General features: G+C 42.6%; 1 protein-coding gene across 3 annotated transcripts in view; it reads right to left on the reverse strand.

Annotated features, from left to right (window-relative positions):
* The window catches only part of OSBPL6 (oxysterol binding protein like 6), a 257,243-nt gene that overhangs the window by 198,156 nt on the left and 35,539 nt on the right, over positions 1–23,548 (reverse strand). For all 3 annotated transcript variants that reach the window (XM_066575780.1, XM_066575778.1, XM_066575776.1), the window contains exon 2: positions 8,817–8,953. The gene's annotated coding sequence lies outside the window, so the exon portion shown is untranslated. The remainder of the gene's footprint in view (positions 1–8,816; positions 8,954–23,548) is intronic.

Genomic DNA, 23,548 nt, shown 5'->3' on the forward strand with positions numbered 1-23,548 from the left:
GGCACGTCTGGTATCTCAGCAACAACGGGTCACAGTGGACCAACTGACCCAACAGTACTACAGCAGAGAAGTTTGAAAACTTTCCGCAATGACCATGTGGCATACCTTGTGTTGACTGGGGTTCAACAACTAAAGACCGAGAAGGGTGCCCCTGATGACCCCATGTCATCCTTAATTATGCCTTGCACTGGCCCAGGAAAGCTATCAATGGATCTTGGACATACGACAGAAGGTTATCTGGAGTGACAAGTCTCATTTCCTGTTGAACCCTGTGAAAGGCAGAGTCTGCATCTGGCATAAGTAGCATGAAGTCATATCCTATTGGTGCACCGTTGGCGTTCAAAAGGATGGTGGTCACGGTATCGTGGTCTGGGGAACATTTTCCTGCCATGGCCTAGAACCATTGGTCATCATACCACAATCTTTGAATGCTGAACACTACAGGGACATGTTAATTGACCACCTTCACCAATATTTTCAGAAAGTCTTCCCCCATCCATAGTGCCATTTTCCAGCAGGACAGCACTCCAAGTCATCAAACTCAGATCACTAGGGAGTGGTTGGAGGAACACAGCAATGAGTTCTTCACACTGCCATGGCCCCCAAACGTAGAAGACTGTAACCTCACGGAACATGCTTGGGATATGCTGGAAAGGGCTATGAGATCTGCTCCTGCGTAACTGCAAAATGTGCACCACTGGACGGAGCTGTTACAGCGATCATGGGGAGAGTTGAGTATGGAAGCTGTTCACCACCTTGTGGAATCTGTTCCCCAACTTCTGAAAGCCGTGGTCCAGTAGATCAGCCGTTAGTGCGTAGGTCTTTCTAATGCAGTGCTCACTCAGTATATATAAAATTGTAAGGTAAATTGAAAAACTGTTATCAATTATTAATAACACACTGAGCCAAGATGTTGTTTGGAATTAAAGATGCCGAGAGCCTATAAATCCAGAAAAAATACACTAATATACAGCAAATCATAACACTTGACTCTGCAATCCCAGAGCATCAAAGGCATTAATCATGTCAGCCACTGAAATAATAATATATAAAACCTTAGAATAGACAAGGAAAATGAAGAATATGAGAAAACACCGAATCTTATGTTGGCTCCTATATACGGTACAGCTGTCCTATTGAAATAATGAAATCTGGGTGCACTTTTTTAAACATGAGAAAGTGATGAATGTTCCAACTGGAAGCGGTGATAGTGTAGGAGATTCATCAATGCATTTTTTGCCCTTTTGGGGGGGGGGGGGGGGGGACATAGAATCAGTAAAAGGAGGTGATGTCTCATGAATCGGTACGAAGATCCCATAAATGTGCAAGATGACTCTTTAATTTCCATGAATAAGGAGTCCCCTCTTCCCTCCTTTTGAAACATGGCAACACAGATTTATGTCCATTCAGCCACAAGAGCATTAGTGAGATCAAGCGTTGATATTGGGCAATAAGAGCTGGCTCAAATTTGGCATTCGAGATATTTGATGAGGCCGAGGTCAGCACTCTGTGTCATCTAAATCAAGAAGACTGCAGTCAGGCTCTACATAGCTAGAAATGTCTGAAAACAGACAATGGGCCTGACGTAACGCGGAACAGTGACAGTCTTGTCCGTAACAGCGAATTGGTTCACCGCTTTAATTTACAAAACCCACTTTGGCAAAAAAAATGCAGAGTAAATTGTTAGGGTCTCTTTAAAGACTTCCCTTTCCACGGCTCATTTTTACTATGCAGTAGCATATCTTACTATGCAGTAACATCATCACTCAGACGGCAGCCTGGTGAGTCAGGCTTGTTTAATGCCATACGTGATAATGAATGGTAGCAAAACAGACTGAAATTCATAATTTCCACAAAAAGGTGGAAATACTCAAGGGGACCCTAAGGATGATGGCTTTAAAGGGGTTGGCCTATTTATAGCTGTTTTTCTTGCGGGAAACAAACAGCTCTATATATGGTGCAGTGGCTCGGGTTGGTACTGCAGACTGAGTCCTATTGAAGTGAATGGCCACTGTGTAATCTACAGCCACGTCTGCTTCCTGTAGCGAAACTGCTAGGGGTAGGACAGCCTTTCTTAAGCACTACAACCTAAAACTTTAAAATAAGAACACGTTTTATCTATATGCTCTGTCCATAGGCCCTCCATAATGACTGCAATGTAATTCTACATAGACCGCTGCACAGGTCATTGACTCTTAGATTAAAGGGATTGTCTGTAATGAGGCCAACTCTTTAAGCTTTGTCTAAAACAAAGCTCAATACATCCTTGTCTCCAAGTTATACTCATGGGGATCCAAGAAGCTTGACTTGAAGGACCATTTTAGCTTTTTTGCTTTTGCCTACCACAAAAACAAAAGAGACCCCCATTATAGTCAATGGGTCCGTTCGGCACCATTCAGTCATAAGATAGATCTGTTCAGCTAGATGATGCCACTTTTCTGCTCCCGTAAGGAAGCAGAAAATTGGATAACCTTAGCACAGATGTGAGTGAGCCCTTAAAAGCAGCAATATGGATACAGAATTCCTGACATAGTTTAGGGCCTGTTTGTAAGTTCCTACATTTTGTAGAGTCTACAGCAGTGATTCCCAAACTCCACTCCTCACAACCCCCCAACAGGTCTCGATTTGAGGATATGCTATAGAGAGAACACCTATGGCAATGTTTGAGACACGACAATAATTACATCATCACCTGTGCAATACTATGGAAATCCTTAAAACCTGTCCTGTTGGGGAGTCATGTGGACTGGAGTTTGGGAAACACTGGTCTACGGGATGGCTCTACAAGAATAAAGAGAAGAAGATCTTTTTGACCCTTTAAAACCAATATTTTGTTATTCAGGGAGGGAAATCCGATGGTAAATATCTGTTTCCCTTCTGTAAGCACAAAGTTAGCACAACTCCCTTCTTCATTGTTAGCATCCTGCATACAACAACAGCTTCTTGGACCCACATATGACTTATAAGTAGAAAGGTGATTCGTCTTAACTGCTCTCAAATTTTACATTTTTGGTTTGACTAAAGTTGTAGGTTTTAAAAGCAATTGCATTTAGGTTTTGTCAGAAAATCTATACTCTTCTCCATAGGGGGCAGCGCTACAGTATCTACTGGTGGTTTATTAAAAGATATTCTACTTAGTTCATAACAATACATTTTCTGAGCTAGAAATATGCTGAAAGCAAATGTCACGTCACTCCCCCACCTCCACATCTTGGCAGGTCAAAACTGCATTACTGAGCAGTGGGCAACAATGAGCGAAGAAGAACTTCCCATAGTAACCAGCTTTTGATTTATATGTGGTTTCAAGTTACTTAAAAAGGATTTCATTTGCAAACAATTTGTTTTTATTTCTCTAATGAATCCAAAATTACAAATGAAGCAACTTGAGAAATAGTCTTAAATTGAAGGGGTTGTCTAATTGTAAAGTATTGATGGCCTATTATGACAGTCCATCAATCATAGATTGTTAGGTGTCCACCACCCGAGATGCTTGCCAATTCACTGTTTGCCAGGCCAATGCGCTCATGCACTGAGGTGACTTCAGCAGGAAGCAGACAGCTCCATTCCCACGGCAGTGGTCAGGCTTGGTATTTTTTTTTAGGCAAAGGTTTCCTTGATGTGAATGGGAACTTTGCCTGTAATACCAATTCTGGCCACTGTCGTGGAAACGAAGCAGTCTGCTTCCTGCAGACATCAGCTCAGTGCAAAAGCGTACTGGCCCAATGAACAGTTCATTGGCAGGGATCTTGGGCAGCAGATCCCCACTGATCTACTACTTGTAGCCTCTCTTAAGGATAGGCCATCAATAGTTTACAACTGGAACCCCTTTAAAATATTCTACAGATTTGTATCTGCAGCTCCTTTGCAGATCTGTGTGTCATCGTGGTTATAAACAATCCCTGTGTAGTTTGATTTTGTAGCCATGTGTTACTTTGTTTATGCCACATTCACAAAAGCATATTACAGGTGCATAGATTCTGATGATGCACCGAATTTGGGTCAAGAGACCCACAGTCAAACTTGGACACTTACAGATACATAAATGCCCCCATAATACATTTGTGTGAAACTGCCTTAATCTGTTCCCTACTTGCTGCTAATATACATTTGGACGGGTGAGCAACAAGTGAGTACAGATAAAATAGAGTGTAACTGCAGGATCAGACTACATAATAGGGCTTCTTTGTAGTCTGTAACCATGGAGACACACAGGTCTGCATAAGAGCTGTTGAAACAAAACAATAAGGAAATATATAATCAACATCATCAAAATTGCTCTTTTTTATTTGAGATGTATTGCAGAAATAGAAAAATTTAGTTGCAGAAGAGGATATTGCTTTAATTAAAACACATTTTGAAAAATGGCTTTACTATTCATTCAAGTCTACAGAGTGACTCATGTAAATATCAATCGGGACTCGAATTGAAAATAGTCAAGAACCAATGAAAGTTTAATAGAAGTGAACTGAAGTGCAACTCCATCTGCAGTCAAAGCATTTATTGGTCAACTTCAAATTTTCCTGCACATCACAGGTCTAGGGCGAAAATTGACTTTACCGTACAGACTAAGAAAGAAAATGTGATAATGCCTTGATTTTTCGTCACGCTCTCAAAATGATTGGATGAAAAAAGGTGAATAATATATGTGAAATAGCTTCAGAAGAACATTAGCCATAAACTACCTGCTGCATACAAGCAATTCCACCTTATCAAACAAAACGCGTAGTCTATATGTATTCTACGATCCAGTACACAATGTTCTCGGCCATCATCACTTAAAATAAACCAGCAATTACTGATTGCACAATACTAGAAACCTAACAGGCGATGGAAAGAACTTTACCTTAAAAAATACTTAAAATGTTAAACAGCAATACAGAGTTCCCTGGCTCCCACTCATTCGTGACACAGACACACCAACGCATTTCAAGGCATGTCTTCAATAGAGGGTAGGTAATGAAGGCACTCCAGACAATTCTAAACTCTATAATGCATTCAGACACTGTTACTGCCATTCTCCATGGGTTTTAAACAGCATGATAAGGACTCAAGATATTAAAAAATAATAGGCGGTGAGGAAAAAGTATAAAAAAAATTTACTGTCAATTTGATATGTCTGACTCTGTACTGATTGGTGTTATGTGCTAAAATGTTTGGTATCTACTAGAGATGAGCGAACACCAAAATGTTCGGGTGTTCGTTATTCGTAACGAACTTCCCGTGATGCTCGAGGGTTCGTTTCGAACAACGAACCCCATTGAAGTCAATGGGCGACCGGAACATTTTTGTATTTCGCCGATGCTCGCTAAGGTTTTCATGTGTGAAAATCTGGGCAATTCAGGAAAGTGATGGGAATGACACAGTGACGGATAGGGCAGGCGAGGGGCTACATGGTGGGCTGCATCTCAAGTTCACAGGTCCCACTATTAAGCCACAATAGCGGCAAGAGTGCCCCCCCCCCCCCCCCCCCACTGTCAGCATAAAGATCGTCCTCCTCTGGCACAGCTGTAACAGCTGTAGCAGAGAAGAACGATGTTTGCCCATTGAATTCAATGGAACCGGCAATACAGCCGACTCCACTGAATGCAATGGGCTGCCGGCGATCGCAGGATGAATGGTCGGAAAGGGGTTAAATATATAACCCCTTTCCTGCAATTCATCCAGAAATGTGTTACACTAAAAATATATACCGGCGTATAAGGCGACGGGGCGTATAAGACGACCCCCCAACTGTCACCTTATACGCCGGTAATACAGTGGAGCAAAGAATAAAAAGCATTACTTACGTTTTTAGATGATCTGCGGCGCTCCTGCAGGCTGTCACTCCCTCCTGGTCCACGGCAGACAAGCTTTCTCCACGAAAGACTTTAAATCCCTGCCTCCAGAAGCACATGTGCCTTCAGCCAATCACAGCCAATGACAATGATGTCATTGAATGGCTGTGATTGGCTGTGTTTCTGGAGGCGGGGATTTCAAGCCTTGAAATCCCCGCCTCCAGAAACACAGCCAATCACAGCCATTCAATGACATCATTGTCATTGGCTGTGATTGGCTGAAGGCACGTGTCTTTCTGGAGGCAGGGATTTAAAGTCTTTCGTGGAGAAAGGAATACTCTGCCGTGGATTAGGAGGGAGCGACAGCCTGCAGGAGCGCCGCAGATCATCTAAAAACGTAAGTAATGCTTTTTATTCTTTTCTCCACTGTATTACCGGCGTATAAGGTGACAGTTGGGGGGTCGTCTTATACGCCCGGTCGCCTTATACGCCGGTATATATTTTTAGTGTAACACATTTCTGGATGAATTGCAGGAAAGGGGTTATATATTTAACCCCTTTCCGACCATTCATCCTGCGATCGCCGGCAGCCCATTGCATTCAGTGGAGTCGGCTGTATTGCCGGTTCCATTGAATTCAATGGGCAAACATCGTTCTTCTCTGCTACAGCTGTTACAGCTGTGCCAGAGAAGAAGGATTTGTCTTCTATATGTTCTCAATGGGGTCAGCGCTGCTGCCGCTGGCCCCATTGAGCGCATATAGAATGCATCCATAGCGAGCAGCGGGAGGGGCAGACTTTCATATCAGGCGGACACCTTATCTCCCCAGCCACTCACAGCAGGGGGGTGGTATAGGGCTTAAACGTTGCAGGGGGAAGTTGTAATGCCTTCCCTGTCTTTATATTGGCCAAAAAAAAGCGCTAACGTCTCAGGGAAGAAAGTTTAATTTACCAGAACACCGCATGGTGTTCGTTACGAATAACGAACATCCCGAACACCCTAATATTCGCACGAATAGCAAGCTCGGACGAACGCGTTCGCTCATCTCTAGTATCTACACAAGGTCATTCTGCCCACTGTTATCATGGTGACCAATGATGTATGGTGTATTAAGTTTATGTGTCTGTAGATTTGGGTGTAGTCCTCAAAAGGAGTTTGCCGGGATTAAACTATTGATGACTATCCTTGGGTAGTTGATAGTCGAGGGTCAACTGCTCCGGATCCCTGACGATCAACTGATTAAAGAGGTGGTGCTGTCAGGCATATAACATCACGTTGATCAGTCACATGGCCTGAGAGCAGCTCAGTCTCATTCAAGTGACTGAGCTCCTATACCAGACACAGCTACTATGCAACAGCAGCACTCACTCAAGCATTGCCGTCAATTCAATCAGCTGGTTGGCAGTGAGCCCAACTGGCAGATACCTGCCAATCAACTATTGATGACCTTTTTTGAAGATAGGTCTTCAATAGTGTATTCCCAGGAGAACCCTTTAAACCATCATGATCCTAAGACTAATTAAGATTTCTTGGCATTTTTAATCCCTGAGGACATGCTCCTGCCTCAATAATCAAAATTTGCGGGTCACCTCTGGCACTGATGGATATAGAGATGGATGGACAAAGTGGCAAAGTCGAATCCTTTATGGATCACTATTAGAGATGAGTAATTACTCGATCGACCACCGAGATTTTCGAGTACTTCCGTACTCGGGTGAAAAGATTCGGGGGGCGCCGGGGGGCGGAGGGAGGCGTGGCGGAGCGGGAGTAGCAGCGGGGAACAGGGGGGAGCCCTCTCTCACCTACGGCGCCCCCCGAATCTTTTCGCCCGAGTACGGAAGTACTCGAAAATCGCGGCGCTCGGGCGAAAAAGGGGCGTAGCCGAGTAGGTTCGCTCATCTCTAATCACTATGCATTGGGGCACCGAATTTGGTGCTTTCATCAGGTAAATGATGAACACGTAGTAATCAATAAAGCACCAGAGCTGACCCATAATTTTTGATTACTTTATTACCTGATATGTGGATGTATTCTGTCACTGGTCGGCACAGAGGGCTGTGAAGCTGTGGATTTGAGACTAATGCTCTATATTAAGTTTGCAATGATATTATGCTTGCTTAAATATATTACCTGAAAGTACTGTGGAATAAGTTGGTGGTATATACATAAAAAGATTTTATTTATATTCACATATAGAAGAAACTGAAAAAAAAACTCCATATGAAATCAGAAGCCAACAAAGGTACAGCAAGGTCCCATACACTGAGGTTGTATGTAGTCATAATACAGTACATGAGCTCTTACTCACCTCCTATACAATGAAACAAATGTTATCAATAAATACAAGAGAAGTGATTTCCAACAAGTGACTTGAAAGCCAGATGTGGCTCATGCCACCCATCTGTGTACCTGGAGAAAGGAGACCAAATGCATCGGCTACCATACGACATGCACAATATTGTAGAGATGACCTAAACCCCAAGCAGTGCCAATCTGAATGGTAGAATACCTATAGTCTTCGCTACAAACCAGTTAAACCATACAGCACTATCTAATTCTTCAATACAACCAGTTTGTTAATTGAAGTCGAAAAAATTCTAAGTCTGGGCTTTTTAACATGCTGGCTACCATATTTATCCACAAGCAATCTCAACTTCATAGTTTTATTTTTTTTAGTTGTTTGTGTATCTACGGAGGGAACTTGCTAGCTACTTATGTCCTGTGATCACAGCAGCATCAGCACTGATTCAAGCAATCTATATAAATGTATTACCATTGGATACGTGAAGAGGAAGAATGGCAAGAATAATGAGCAGGCTTCTAGAACTAGTGCATTTGGAAGAAGGAGAGGTCTACAGCTTTGAAGGGAGAGACTTCATAATGGTACTGTAAATGAAGATCTAAGAGAGCACTATGCTGTTTTTTATTTTGGTTTAGAATACTTCGATTTCTGAGAAATTTCACATCTTTTGAAGGGTTCAGATGTATTTGTCCACAATTATACATTGTCACTAAATATAATGCACATTAATGAACATCTCACCTTTCCCCTCAGCGGTAACTAAGTACAGGAAAGCGTTAATCCCATTTCTTTGCCTCTCTGCAGGTGGATGAATCAAAAAAGGGAATCCGTTATCTAACTCCACGCGCAATCTGTGATGGAGTGCTTCAATCTGAAATCTGAAAGTCAAAATAAATCAAGATATTAAGTGCTAATGCTTTATCAAATGCAAATAGCTGTTCTGAGCACAAAGGAATTTTGCTGCTATTACAGACATCACTGCATATTTGCTCCAAGTGAAAATAATTTGTAGCAGAACACAAACCGGGAACCAACGTGCCGTACATTGGAGACAGATAATATTCTAATTCCAATTCACCAATAAGTGAGCGAGAACCAGCTTTGATAGGATTGAACAGTTTGAATTTATGTTTTTCCGGCCTCTGACATTTTTATTCTATGACTAAAGTTATTGCAGATGGTTATTAAATAAGTTGATATTAAATAGTCTGCTCTTTTTGTGCTCCTCCCACAGTCAGTTCATTAGCATTGCAAACTCCAGATTCCAAAGCATCCAGTGGAGCTTTAACGTTTGCATGCCAAGTGAATGCCCTGCCCACTACAAATGCCAGCAATGGATAGGTGAAGTCAAGACCACCCAACAGCCCAGATAAGCAGCATGCTCTTTGGATAAGCTGGTGGTGGAGGCAGATGCAGCAGTCTGCAGTATGTTTAAAAAGAAAAATATATTTTCAGTGTAATAATTACCTTTTATTAGTTTCTGCAGAGAAAACTGAAGTGAACTGAAAAATAAATATAGGCATACGGCTCATGTTGATACATGGAAACCATCAGCAAGCTGGAGTAGCTGATCTGTTTTTCTTATTAGGTTTCCATATTTATTATTGTGAATGCATAATGTTGTCCGTTTAAGATTGGGATGATTCGCTTCTTAACATCTTAAAGGGGTGAAAAGGTGAGAACTAAAATCAAACCAACTCAGAATGGTGGAAGAACAGAAAAAAGCCATACTCGCCTTACCGGAATCCCCCACTGCTCCTGGTCCACTGGTCTTCACTTCTTGCAATGACACACTGAAACGGGGGACATGTGACCACTGCAGCCAATCACCAACTGTCTTCAGGCAGGTGGTTAGCTATATGACTCACAGGTCCCGTTGTACGGACGTTATGGCTGCTGCAGCTGGCAGTCAAAATCAGCAGGGGACACTGGCATAATGGGAGGAGCAGGGGATTGCCTGGGTGGAGAATGGCTTTTTTATGTTATTTCAGCATTCTGCAATAGTTTTGTTTTTTTCCTCCCATGATAAATGTTTTAAAGCTGCCGTATGTCTGGGTGATCAAAAGTATAATTGCTGCCAAGTTCCTGCTTACGCAGGCGAGAAGGAGCTTTTATAGAGCGGTGGTCAAGCATACGTGTTGCCGTTCCATACAGCACTCAATGGTACTTACAAAAACAGTTGAGCTGGGCAAATCAGCAGCCAAATAGCCAACATGCCTAGAGATGTCCTACTGATGCCTAACTAACTTTTTTAGAGGTTTTTTATTCATGTTGAAAAGAATTACATGGTCACTAAAAAAAATCCTATTCATCATCAATAATACACAGTGAAAGAAAAAAATTGTCAGTAAGTATGGACGGCCCTTGAGTTGTCCGCTTCTGTAAAGTTGCAAAAATTTATTTTGGCTTCAAAGACTCCGAACGACACCCAGAACAAAACTCCAGACAAAATAGAGACGAATGATGTACAATGTTGTTCGGCAAAATGCCGGCTGGGCATGACGCAAACGCAACAGACTCCATTATAGTGAATAGGGTCTGACAAGTGCTATTTGTGCCCATTATGTGCCAGATCTGGTACTTCAGGGTTTTTGGGAACAGGAAACCCTAGCACAAGCGTAAATGAAGCCTAAGTTGCATCTGTCTCTGCAAGGGTCTACAAACATCAAGACAGGGTTGCTGTACAGAAGTCTGAGAAATCTAGGTAACATCTCTGTGGAAAATGAAATTGTCCCAATTTCCAGTCATACTCAAGAATATATAAAATGTGAGAGCTTAAAATTGTTTAAAAAAAGGATTAGTAGCATATATCAGGCTACTTCACACTTATAAGAGAGATTTACCTCACGGCAAGCAGCAACTCAAGATTTCTTAAATAACATTACGTGAAGCTTTCAAAGGCTTAACATATCCTTCTATGGCTCGCAGCAAGAAAATGAATGTTTAATGCAGCAGAAAGTTTACATAGCAAGTGAAGAGAAAAACTGTATGTAATAGTAATCACACCACCACCACAACCACAGCAGTAATGCTTTATTCTAAAAATGATCAGATTAGTGGTGAAAAAGCCCCAAACTGGCCTATGTGCACACATTGGCGTTGGAGCTTCCTTAAAACATTTTACCAGACTAGATAGAAAAATTAGACCTGCAAAACAAAGGACACCATCAAAAACCCATTAGAGAGGCCATTAGGTACCAATGATATATGCCACTGGACACATCTGGTACTGCATTGTGGTTCCCATTATAGAAGGACTTGTGTATCGTAGGTTCTGCTTGAGTCAAAACTTTATAGCCACAAATGCAAATTTTGTGCATTAGGTATCTGCAGATAACATATAAAGATAAGCTACTGTGTGTGGACATGAGGAGTAGTGCTATATCTGGCCATTAAATGACTTGCATATGGTAATTTTCACTATTTTTCTCTGTGCAGGCTGTATATCTAATTCTCAGTTCTCTCTGAACTGCTGGGAGGAGACTACTGCTATGATGTCTTCCATAGGCTGGGTCCACACAGGGGCTGATTTGCATTGGAGTGTCCACAGTGGGCAATCTTCTGCAGATCAACAATGGAAAGTCCTCCTCCAAGCCCGCACCATTTGGTGCGAGTTTTATCTCGGATTTTTCTGCAGAATTAACCCCCTTATTGAGAAGAGATGAATTCCATGATGGAAATGGCAATAAAATTGACATGCTGCCAAATTGAATTCCGCATCGCATGTCAATTTCCGCATGGGTTTTGTGCGGATTATTTCCGCAGTTTGTGGGAGAGTTTTTTTTAAATCTCTTCCACTTTACAGTAGCAACAGTGGATGTGGCTGGTCCACATGGAATTTCTGTGGCAAATCCACCCATACAGTGAACATGGAATAAACAGCTGATTCTGCTCTCTGTAGTACACAGATAAATAATTGCACCATGTAGGGCAGTGTACAAAAGTACTTAGCAATGGAGATGTGATTTCAGTAGCAGGCGGAAAGTAAATAATTCACCATTTTAAAGTAAATAATTTGCCATGTCAGTGTGAGTCTCTCTCCCTCCTGCTCTTCCCCACCCTCTTCTCTCCATAGACTTAAATGGGCTGCATGAGACAATAGCCACCTACACGTCCTGTAATATTTCTTGTTATCTCTGGTACTAGAGACAACAACAGGAGTGGACAGCAAATTAGAATGAAGGGAGAGCCTTAGTGACCAGTACTTAGGGGAAATAAAGTGATTTTCACTTTTGCTAGTCATCGCATTGGCCATCATATTAACACAAATTGTCAGAAAGTGCAGTGACCATTAATGCTTTGCTGTAAAATTGCATGAAGGCGATCATAGGTCTAAAAGGCAAACTGTTTTCAGAAAGTATATGGGGATGGGGATGTAATGTCATTTTTTAAAATTTCATAATTCAGGTATTATGTGTATGTGAAAAGTGTACAAATCTTTCGGAAAGTGTGCAAGAAGCAGAGCGAGTCCATAGTAGCACCGTGACAGATCAGTCCTCGGATACTACTCATTTTCATGGAAAAGTGTCAAAGTGCTTAAGTTTGTACTAATCAAAAACGAAGAACAATAAAACACAGTTGTGGAGGCACTCGAACTCCTCAGCCCCAAAAGTTATACTTCTAGTTAAATCTCTTTAGAGGTGGGAAGCAGTGTAGCGCAGGAGCTGTGTTTTCCCAGTACCCCTCACTTCAACATTAATCAAGTAGTGATGATGAACTTGTCACTATGACGCCCTCTCTCACAGTAACTGCTCTTGTTAAAATGACAGGTGTCTGCGGGGTCCCTCAAATGTTCCTTATTTGTTAGGCAAGACTTGACATGAACAGTCTTCAGTAAAATCATTCACTTCCAGCCATTGCTATAGCTGAAACTGCGGCAAAACTGAAAACAGAGCCGGGCAGCAGAAGCTACAGCAAGAAAAAGTAAGTGAACCTTTTAGAACTACTTGAACTTATGCATTGATTAGTAATAAAATAAGCTCTAATTGTTATATAAAAGTCACAATTAGGTGCCCGTACACACTGTGGATCACGCCCTGCAAAAAATGTGCCCCCCACATACCTCCATTGATGGAAAAAAAAAATGGAAACATTATGGAGCTCAGAAGATAATGGAAAGAAGTAGTAAAACGTACAAACAGTACCCTATAAGCATAGTATCGTTAGAAGGGTACTGACCCGCAGAATGAAGTTAACGTCATTTTCACGGCAGCATAAATACAGCATAAAGCAAAACACTCAAAAAATTTCAGTTTTTTTTTCTGTTAATCCCGCTTAAAAATGTTTTCAAGTTTTTACACGTTACCATTAAAAAATATAACTCATCTTGCAAAAAAATAAGCACTCGTACAGCTTTTTACAGAAAAAAAAAAACAAAACGTTACATGGTAGCTCTTGATGAAAAAAATGAACCCCCCCCCCCCCCCCAAAAAAAATGTCTGGTAGTTAAAGGGTTAATAAAACAAATAATTGTGCTGTTCAAATCTATAATGGGAAAAAAAGTCTATACTGAAAAGTTATAAAAATTTCCAGTATAGTTACTGCATCAATTCTTCTCAGTTTTCAAGATCTCTGCTTGCTGTAATTAATAGGGACCTTCATTGTTTACTTTAGGCTCCCTGCACACGGGCAGAAATTCTGCGTCGGGATTTCCCGCAATATTTCCGCCCATGCCCACCTGCATAGGATTGCATTACAAAACGCAATCCTATGCAGACGGACGCAATTTGGCCGCGTGAAAACAAATCGCGGCATGTTCTATTTCTTTTGTTGTCTTGCAGAGACCCGCACAGAAATCTCAGTAGTGAAGGGCTGGCTCCACTCTGCCGGCGCATAGCAGAGACAGAAGACGCCGGGAGTGGGTGAGCCGCAGACCTCTGCAGGGGCAAAGTCCGCATCCCGCTGCGATCCGACCCGGCCGTTTGCAGGTGGCCTTAAGAGGATAAAAATCTGTCCCGGTCATGTGTGATGATTACATGACCAGGAAAGATTCTCATTTCCTGGAAGTAAACAATAAAGTTTCCCATTCAATGACTGCACGCAGAGATCTTGAAAACCAAGAGAAATTGGCATACAAGGTTTATCGTAAAACTGTATAACTTTTGGCCAGTATCATTAAGGCAACTGTTAATTGGGTGCCTTACGGCAATGGTATTTGGGTATTTTACGGTTTATTATTTGGCCACTGCATGACTCTATTACTGAGGCACTATATAGTATATCAGATGGGATGGGGGCGTCAATAGAAGGTACTGCATAGGGCACCAACAAACCAGAGGCTAGCCAGTGGGGTATAGCGGAGTTGATTGGTTACATTTGTACTTTACCAGCTGTGATAGTTTCTATGGGCATCTTACTGTGTTGTATGTACTTTACTGAAATATTGAAGTCCAGCTGATATCAGTGCCGAAACACGGGGGAAACCACGCAGGTATTACTGACAACAAGCTTCTACAAGGCCCACGTGGAGGATTTATTTATTATTCCAGTGCTAATGTCACCTATGCTCATTCAGAGGAAGCACACATAGCAATCCCCACGTCATGTGCCATAGTAATCTCATTAGCGGCCATTGCATTAATGGACTACATATTATTGTTGTAGATATGTAAAAGGGGTGTGCGCCAGAAATTAGCAGCACTAGTCGGCGCTGAAGGTGGAATTCCCAACCCCTAGAAGGAGCCCAAACTTTTTTTGCCCACCTTGCTAGTAATATATAAAGTTGTGTTCTGAGCCACAGGGAGAAAAAAATGCAGGGTGAAGTGACTTGAGCATAGAAGAGCTGGGAGAGCGGAGCTGCGTTGCCTTAGGGGCACGGGACAGATAAGAGACTGCTGTTCACTAACCTGGTATCCCGGGAGAGCTGCGCTAGTGTCTAGAGAGGGGTCAAGAGATCTGCTGAGTCCACTGCTTGGGGTAAGAAACAAGAAGAGAGAGATTGCACTACAGCCATGACCTGGTGGGAGACAGCTGATTGTGACAAGAACTGAGTAGAACAGCACGATAGTGTGGCACTCCTGATTTAGGACAAGCCTGAGTTGGTAGTAGTGGCAACTCCCATACAACAGAATGGTAAGTGAGGCTGGTCTCAACCCTAAACACTAAGTGTGTACACCAGCCAGGGATACAAACAGTTAGTCAACAGGCTTGTTGCAGAAGACAGAGTTATGCCAAAGGACTAAGACTGTTTACCAAACTTCTATTGCTCATGCCACTGGTTACAGACTGAGATATTTATGCAACCACAACCTGTTTTTATTGTGTCCACCTTAATAATTGTTTTAAAGGTGGTCACATATGCTCAGAGTGTCTCTCTCTGAGTATGTGGAGGGATCCCTGGTGAGGTGAGCTGCTGCTTCTTCTCTGCTTGTCAGAAGAGATGTGAGCAAGTGATAAGCGAGCGAGACGGCGTTACTGCAATTGCTCTTGCTTAGTCTCCTTGGGATATTTTTTGTCGGGTTAATGCTAAAATGACACATCCAGTTTTTTTGGGGGGGCGGGGGGTTGCACTAAAGCTAGGAATGGATATAAGAGGAAGGAAAATTTATAAAGACTCCTCTCTTTTGTATTCACAAGTCAAAAAAACTGCATCTCAAAACAGCCACAAAAACTGCATGTGTGATTCCAGCCTAAAGAGGAAAGAAAAGACTTTTCATTGTAATGAAAAGTGATTGACATGAAGCTTGTACTAAAGGGGGTCTAGCTGAGAAGAGCAGCTGCAGCAATACGGAAGACGGGCTTATATTCTAAATTCTGGAATTCTGCTAAAACTATACACACATCAAGATTTCTGATTTGTAATGAAGCTAAATAGTAGGTAATGCCACATTACAATTTGTTCGGCTGTAGCCACGACCTGGTCATCCACAACATGCATCATTCGTGTAAAGTGTTAGGAGAGTTGGACATGGTTTGTCCTGACAGAACAACCCTTTAACTTATAAAGTGTAACTACTGTGCTATATAGACCCAGAATCAATAAGTAAAACTTTTCATCACGCTCCTTGGCTTCTAATGAGTGCTACTCCCCAATACCTTGAGCCATAGCTGGTATCTTGCTATAATTTCAAAGCAGTGTAGAGATGAGCGAACTTTTCAAAAGTGCGGTTCACTAAATTTTGGAAAATGGTTTGGTTCGGTTCAAATTACTTCAAAGTGAATCAGAAGTTCATAAGACTCCCTAAAACTAGTATTGAACACTGTCTAAAAGCCCTGGAACAACTGAACTGCGATTGTGCTGCTCCTTCAATGAATCTGACCAAGGACAATATCTGCATGGACTTTGTAAAACTTCATGCAGAAGTTGTCTTGGTCAGATTCGAACCTGGGAGTCCAGTGCTGCAAGATAACAGCGCTAACCACTGAGCCACCACTCCTGTTTTTCCTTTCTCTAAAGGAGGCGAGGAGCAAGAAGAAACAGAGAGAACATACATACTCCTCTTTTATTAACTTTTGAGGTTTGGGTTCTCAACAAACTGTACTTTTAGCAACGTTTGACCCGAAACAGGGTTCTACTGGATAGGTTCACTCAACGCAAATACGGTGTTCTAATGAGACTAAACTATACTCTATCATTTATGTTCTAGCTGAGACAATTGTTTAGAGGGGTTACTCAAAATACACTTTTTATTACTGCATGCGTGGCCCACCACTCCATTTATTTCAGGGGGGCAGACTGAAATAGATGAGCACTTGTACTCTGCTATCTCTGGCAGTCCCATTGTAAATTAAAGGAGTGGCATCTTGAATGCATTACCACAGCTCTGTTCAATCTCCTCCTCACTGTAACATACATAATAACATAGTTTGTTAGGCTGAAGGCAGGCAATGTCCATCTAGTTCAGCCTGTTTCCCCCCCCCCCCCCCTCACCCCTTGTTGATCTAGAGGAAGGCAAAAAACCTCCGATGAGGCAGTGGGTGGTGCAATAAGCCTGCAATGAAAAGGAGGGGGGAACGAGACCCCTGTTCTTGGGATCGGTGGATGTCTCAGTGGTGAGACCCTCTACCAATCAGGCTTTTATCACCTATCCCATGATTAGGTGATAAAGGTTAATATTGGTACAACCCCGTTAAAGTCATGATGTATGACATAAATTCTTGGCAGTAAAGGATTTTAATTTAGTGTACTTAATGACCGTCAGTGAAAAGATTAATATAGATTATATAACTCAGCACTATACATGTTCTGACCTTCAGGGGAATCCTTCATAGCCCATAATGACTTACTTTATGGTGAGGTATTTGCTAGGCAGTGACCCAAATATGTATAGTCTGTACATTAGCACTATGCAAGAGGGTGACACAGCTGGATCTCTGCGCTTCTTTTACTGAAGTGGGCTGACAAGAAATGAGATCAAGTACTGGGCCGTGGTTAGCCCCAAGCAAACCCAGGTAAACGCCTACTGGACTTACGGCCCTTTTTACACTGAACTATTATTGTTCAGATTCTCGTTGGATTAGAGGAATCTGAAAGATAATTGTTGATTGTAAATGCCGGCACGATATAAAGGACGAACAATAATTTGGATCATGCAGGCATAAAAATCAAAAAATTATTGCGGAAAGGCCGTGGGATATGCGCCATGGCCAAGCAACGGCACGGCATAATCGGTACTGCACATGTGCGCCGGTGCGACAGATGGCACATCCACAGTACGGAATAAAGAAGAATCCGCACAGGTATGCGGAATCACTGGCCGGACACAGGATTGGATTCTGCTGCGCGATCCCACATGCTGAGTCCGACCCGGTCGTATGCAGGCGACCTTACTATTCACTCACTTTATAAAACTACTAAAATCCTTCTTTGTAGACAAACACTTCACTGACAGGTCAGATTACATGCTGTGTACAGACTTCTATCGAGAGAAGACAGGAGTAGCTCAAAGTGAGAAACAGAGAGTCTCACACAGAGACGCTGCTACAGCTAATAGTAAGGCTGGGGTCACACAGGGCGGATTTGCCGCGGTTTTGCCGCGGATTGCCGTTGCATATCCGCACTGCGGCAAAACTGCTGCATTTGCAGTGCAATGCAGCACAAATGAGATTTGCCAAAAAGCTGTTCTCACAGGACGGATTTTTTCCGCACAGCCGCAGTGCGGAAATGCAACTGCGTCACGGTTTTAAAAGATGCGGCATGTTCATTCTTTGGTCTTTTCCGCAGCGCTTTTTTGTCCATAGACCTCTATGGACGCAGCCAAAACCGCACCAAATACGCGACAAAAGTAAAAAAGCGCTGCGGAAAAAACTGCTTGCGGATTTTTCCGCACGAAAATCCGCAAGCCCAAATTAACCTTTGAAGCGGTTTTGCCGCAGAAGCAGTTCTTCTGCGTCAAAACCGCAACGGAAAAACAGCAGCAAAACCGCAACAAATCCGCCCTGTGTGACCCTAGCCTAAGTGTTTTACTGTCACACAGGTAGTGGAATCACATCTACACTGCTCAATGCTGCTGTACAAGGTCCTCCATGCTGCTGCTGCTTCACTAAAAATGAGAGATAGGCTAGCTGCAAACTGGACTCCGGAGTGAGCAACTGCCTCTGGATTCTGCAGCAAATACCATCCATAACATGCTATGGAAAAACGCTTTTTCCTGCACACGAGCAGAAGTCAATTGCGATTTTTCTGCTCGCGGAGGAAAAATCTCAGCATGTTGTTTTTTTGTGCAGGCTCCGCACGGACGGCTTTCATTGAAGTCAATTTCTAATTGCATCCCTGCATTGCCTTACCTGGGCATTAGTCTTAATTTACATCAAGGGTGCAGTCTCAGCAGTTATACCTGTGTCCTAATGCCTGAAGGGACCCAAAGAACAGCCTGTGAGTCATATATATATATATATATATATATATATATTATATTATATATTATATATACAGCTTCATATGCAAGCACCAGCAATATTGTGATAGCAGCACAAAGAGTTAATGCTTTTATCGACTTGAAGCGCTCACTGCGTCATCAGGATTTATTCCTGGAAATGGATTGTAGATGTCTTTGGGTTTAAGTTGTAGTGACAGTAATTGGGCTTTTTCAACTTCTGAGACTAAATTCCCATCTGTGCTAGGGATTCCTTTTTCCTCCTCCTATAATGAAGCAGGAAAACGGATCCGTCTCATAACGGAACCAAACGGACCCTATTGACTATAATGGGGTCTGTTCAGTTCTTGCACCTGTCCAGCAATTTAACCAAACAAAAAAGTCCTGCATGCACGACTTTTTCATTCGGCATTTCATGCTGGATTTGCGCCACAGGCTCTGAACGGATGTGAATAGAGCCTAAACAGAAAATGCTACTGAAGACGTTTTCCACTAAAAGTAAAAACCTCAAAGCTTGAGTAAAAATAGTCAGAAGAATATAGGCTGCTACTTATAGTACCTTGTGGACTGCCAATGGGTTGCAGACATGAAACAGTCTGTGCCTATGGATCAGTTATTTGTTACCCATTGCAATGAATTTTTCACAGTTGCTCATGCTGAGTGATAAATATTGTCGCATATTTAGACATATTGTACCAACATTTTAGCACTTAAGCCATGCTCTTTTAAACCAAGTCACGGCGCCTTGTCAAGTGAGCTGATCACTGGGCTCTGTTATTGGACACAGCCCCTGTAACCTCCAGTAAACCGGTCAGGACTGCAGCTGTAAGCAGAAACTGGAGCGAGAGACTGAGCGCCAATACGGAAAACAGCAGGGACGGGGAGTATATCACCATTTGTTATTTTAATGCATGGGGACGGGGTTGTCCAGAGTTCTTACAACCCTTTTAAGAAACACATACACCAAGTTTTGAGGTCAAGTATATCTAAAATCAGCTCAGAAGATGTAATTGGTTTATGGCAGTTGGCTGTAAGTCATACATCTGCGACCACAGCCAGGAAAGCCAGCGAGGGAGATAATGTAAACCCTGTAAACTCAACACGTTAAAACTTTCATTGTTGGAAACTTTCTGAACAAACTTATTCCAAAAAGTCAAAGTTATTAAACGAACAAGAATTCGAAAAATAGACTCAATCCAAAATTTATGGAAAGTAGAAGACTACTAAAGAAAAAGCTCAGTGTTTAAAACAGTCAATTCAGAGGGGAAAATACAGTATATGTAGTGAATTTCTAAAACGTTAGAAAAGATAGAAATACAGTATATTCCATGGAAACATCGAAGCTGGAAGCACATCAAATAACTCTGCTGCTTAGGAGCTGGAACATTGTGGTACATAGAGAAGTAGGAGTCAGGACTGGTCAATATGAAGCAGACCTGACCAGACATGTCTACAGAACGTCTGGCTTTGTTCTGGTAACACTAACCCCTTAATAACCGGTATTTTAAATAAAGGGCTTGTTCAGAAAGTTGGCCCTTTTTTCTGTCGAAGAGCTATTCTCAGGATAGGCCATCAGTAGATGATCTATGCTAAGAAAAATATATGGTGTATTACAAAAATATAGTGTAAAGGCCGTAGAATAAAAGCAGGTGTTGAATGTTACGTAGGTGTTGCTAACTAGATTAATGCTCCAATTAAAGGGGTTCTGACATGAAAAAATAAATTTTTTTACTTACCTTGCCTGGCCAGGACCGATCGCCAGGCATGTCCCCTCCGTCAGGCATCTTTTTCTGTGGCTTCTAGAAGCAGAACTGGAGCTTTCAAAATGACCGCTTCCTGCTATGCTCCGTCCGTCAGCCACTTCCGAGGTGAACGGATGGGCGCCACGTCACAAGTGCTTGCTGTGGGCGGCCTGTCCGTCCTGGCTGAACTCCCGAGTGCTGCGCATGCGCAGTGGAGTCAGAGGGCACCTGTCTTCTGCACATGCGCGGATTCCTGGAGGGGGCGGCTCATCGGAGGAAGAAGAAGAGCCTGCTGGGAGATGACCCCGCTGCCGAACAACAACAGGAAAAAAGGTAAGTATAAGATTTTTATGTTTTAGCAGCCATTAATCGTGGGTTCCCTGTGTCCATTAGGCAGACCAGGAAACAATAGCTGCTAAAGCATAAAAATCTTATTCGTGTCAGAACCCCTTTAAGTGGACGTAAGCGGAAATGGATGTGATAAACAACAAAAACTGAAAACACGGCAAAACCTTCCAAAGGCGAACTGAGGACAAGGAGTAAAAAAAAATCTAAATTTTAACAACCAGCAGTCAAAACGTTTTTCAGGGAATAAAGACCCCTTTCGCAGTTTAGCTGAAATAGGTACAGTAGAAATCCACAGTGGAGTATAATTGTGCCTACAGAGGTAACAATGGCAGGAGCACCAGTATGATGAGGTGTCTGGTGTCCAGGCGTATGGTTAGAAATGCATTTTTACTATGGGTTGTTGAAATAAAGGAGAATTTTGATTTTTACTCCTTACCCACTGGTCGTCTTTATAAGGTTTTTGTTATATATCGCATCCACCCTTTAAACAATCAGCAGGGGGGGCACTGCGCAGATCCCCTACAATCAGCTAATTCCTGGCATCGCAGTCAGTAAGGGAGGCGCAGGAACAAGATTGTGTTAACTCTACAGTAGGGACCCTGATAGGAACGGTGAAGCCCTTATTGAATTCAAGAGGAATTCCTAGGCAATCTTTTTAATGCCAGAGAAATGTGCACAGTTCTGCCATGTCCCTGTCCCTATGTAATACTTTATAACTCTGCACGTTTCATGTATCAGTGTGAATGCTACACTGTTTTTTTTTCAGGACAGATAGAGCTATCTTCCTGTGGTATCGATTTATAGGTAACATTTTTGTTTCTTTTTTAATTTATTGTTTAATTTATTTGTTACATACATATGTCTTGAAATGTATGGCTGCATTGCTCCTGGTCACTAGAACACTGAAGCTGGAGGTATAGTTTATGTTTGCAGACCAGAAATACAGTATACAAGTGAATTTTTATGTACAAATACAAATACAACACACATGCATGCAATACATAAACAGGCTAACCCTAATGTAAAACAAAAGCGCAAAAGTATTGAATTATATTTTGTGCAGCAGCGTCATGCACATAACATTTGTGCCCTATGCTTAGCAAGAAGTACGTACATTGATCCCTCGTCTATCGGGGGTTATGATTCAGAGACCCCCGCAATCCGTGAAAATCAGCAAAATTAGAAGCGTTATATTTACACAAATCAATCTGACGGATGAACTACCAAACAATTGCAAAAGTAGAACAAACAGACTGTGCTACTATGCGGCGGTGTGCGGGGTCCCGCGGTCAGGGCGTATCCCCCTGGCTTGTCATCCGGCTGCCAGGGGCGCGGGTGCCTGGCCGGCGTGGTGCTAGTGGCATGCGGCGCCGTGCGCGCACCTGTAGGTGCAGCTGCCGTGCACGAGCTCCCTTTTATTATGTTCTGTTGGGAGTTGGCTGTCTCCCTCTCTCCGCCCCTGGGTGGAGGCTTTTGGTTAAAGGTCGGGCAGAGACTGGCAATCACTGCCAGTCATTGGTTTCCCTCAGTGTGCTAGCTAGTCTGCCTCTGTTGGTTTCCTGCCTCTGTCATCTTGTCTGCTATACTTTGCTATTATCCACCAGGTTTTTCCATCTGCCTCAGTTCTGCTTAGTATTGTTCATGTTGGTTATTTACATCTGCCTTTTCTGTCAGTATTCTACCCTTCCATCCAGCTACGCCAGCATCCCTTTTTCGGTCCCTAGTGAGAGTAGGGATCGACGCCCAGTTGCCCACCTGGGGTTAGCCAGGAGTGGAGTCAAGTAGGCATGGACAGGGGTTGTGGTGAGATCTAGGGCACTCGGGCTGGCGTATCAAGGGTAGTATATCGTAACAGACCGATGCTACGATCAGTGAGCCAATCAGCGCCCGATACAGAACACATTTTATAAGCCAATAGTGTGCCGTGTACAATCTCATGTTGGCAAGTGCTAGTGGCGTTCTGCATTTCCTGTATGTACCACAAAATTTCACAATATAGCGAAAAACTCTGCGAAAACAGAATTATATATGGTCTATCTAAAATCCGCGATTCACTGAAGCCACAATCATTGAACCGCGATATAGCGAGGGATCACTGTATACAAAGAGATATGTATTGTAGTTTTACTAACAGGGTCTTAGACCCTGAGAGAGAACTAAGAGAGAAGTAGCACACATGCTATAGATTTTGAATTGTTGACTTTGTAGGTGTTGTCACACTATATAACCTCCTGCATTGCAACAATAAAACAGAAGAGCTTGGAAACATCACTTGAGTGTTTCTTATTGTTTTCTTTTCTGATTCATTGAATAATAATTAGGCATACCTGATTCATAAGGCTACGATACCCCTTGTGTATCACCTAAATAAAGTGATTACTTTAAAGGGGTTGTCACGCGCCGAAACGTTTTTTTTTTTTTTTTCAATAGCCCCCCCGTTCGGCGCGAGACAAACCCGATGCAGGGGTTTAAAAAAAAAAAAACGGATAGTACTTACCCGAATCCACGCGCTCCGGTGACTTCTTACTTACCTTGCGAAGATGGCCGCCGGGATCTTCACCCTCGGTGG

This window comes from Eleutherodactylus coqui, chromosome 8, assembly GCF_035609145.1.
Source record: "Eleutherodactylus coqui strain aEleCoq1 chromosome 8, aEleCoq1.hap1, whole genome shotgun sequence".
Classification (NCBI taxonomy): Eukaryota; Metazoa; Chordata; class Amphibia; order Anura; family Eleutherodactylidae; genus Eleutherodactylus; species Eleutherodactylus coqui.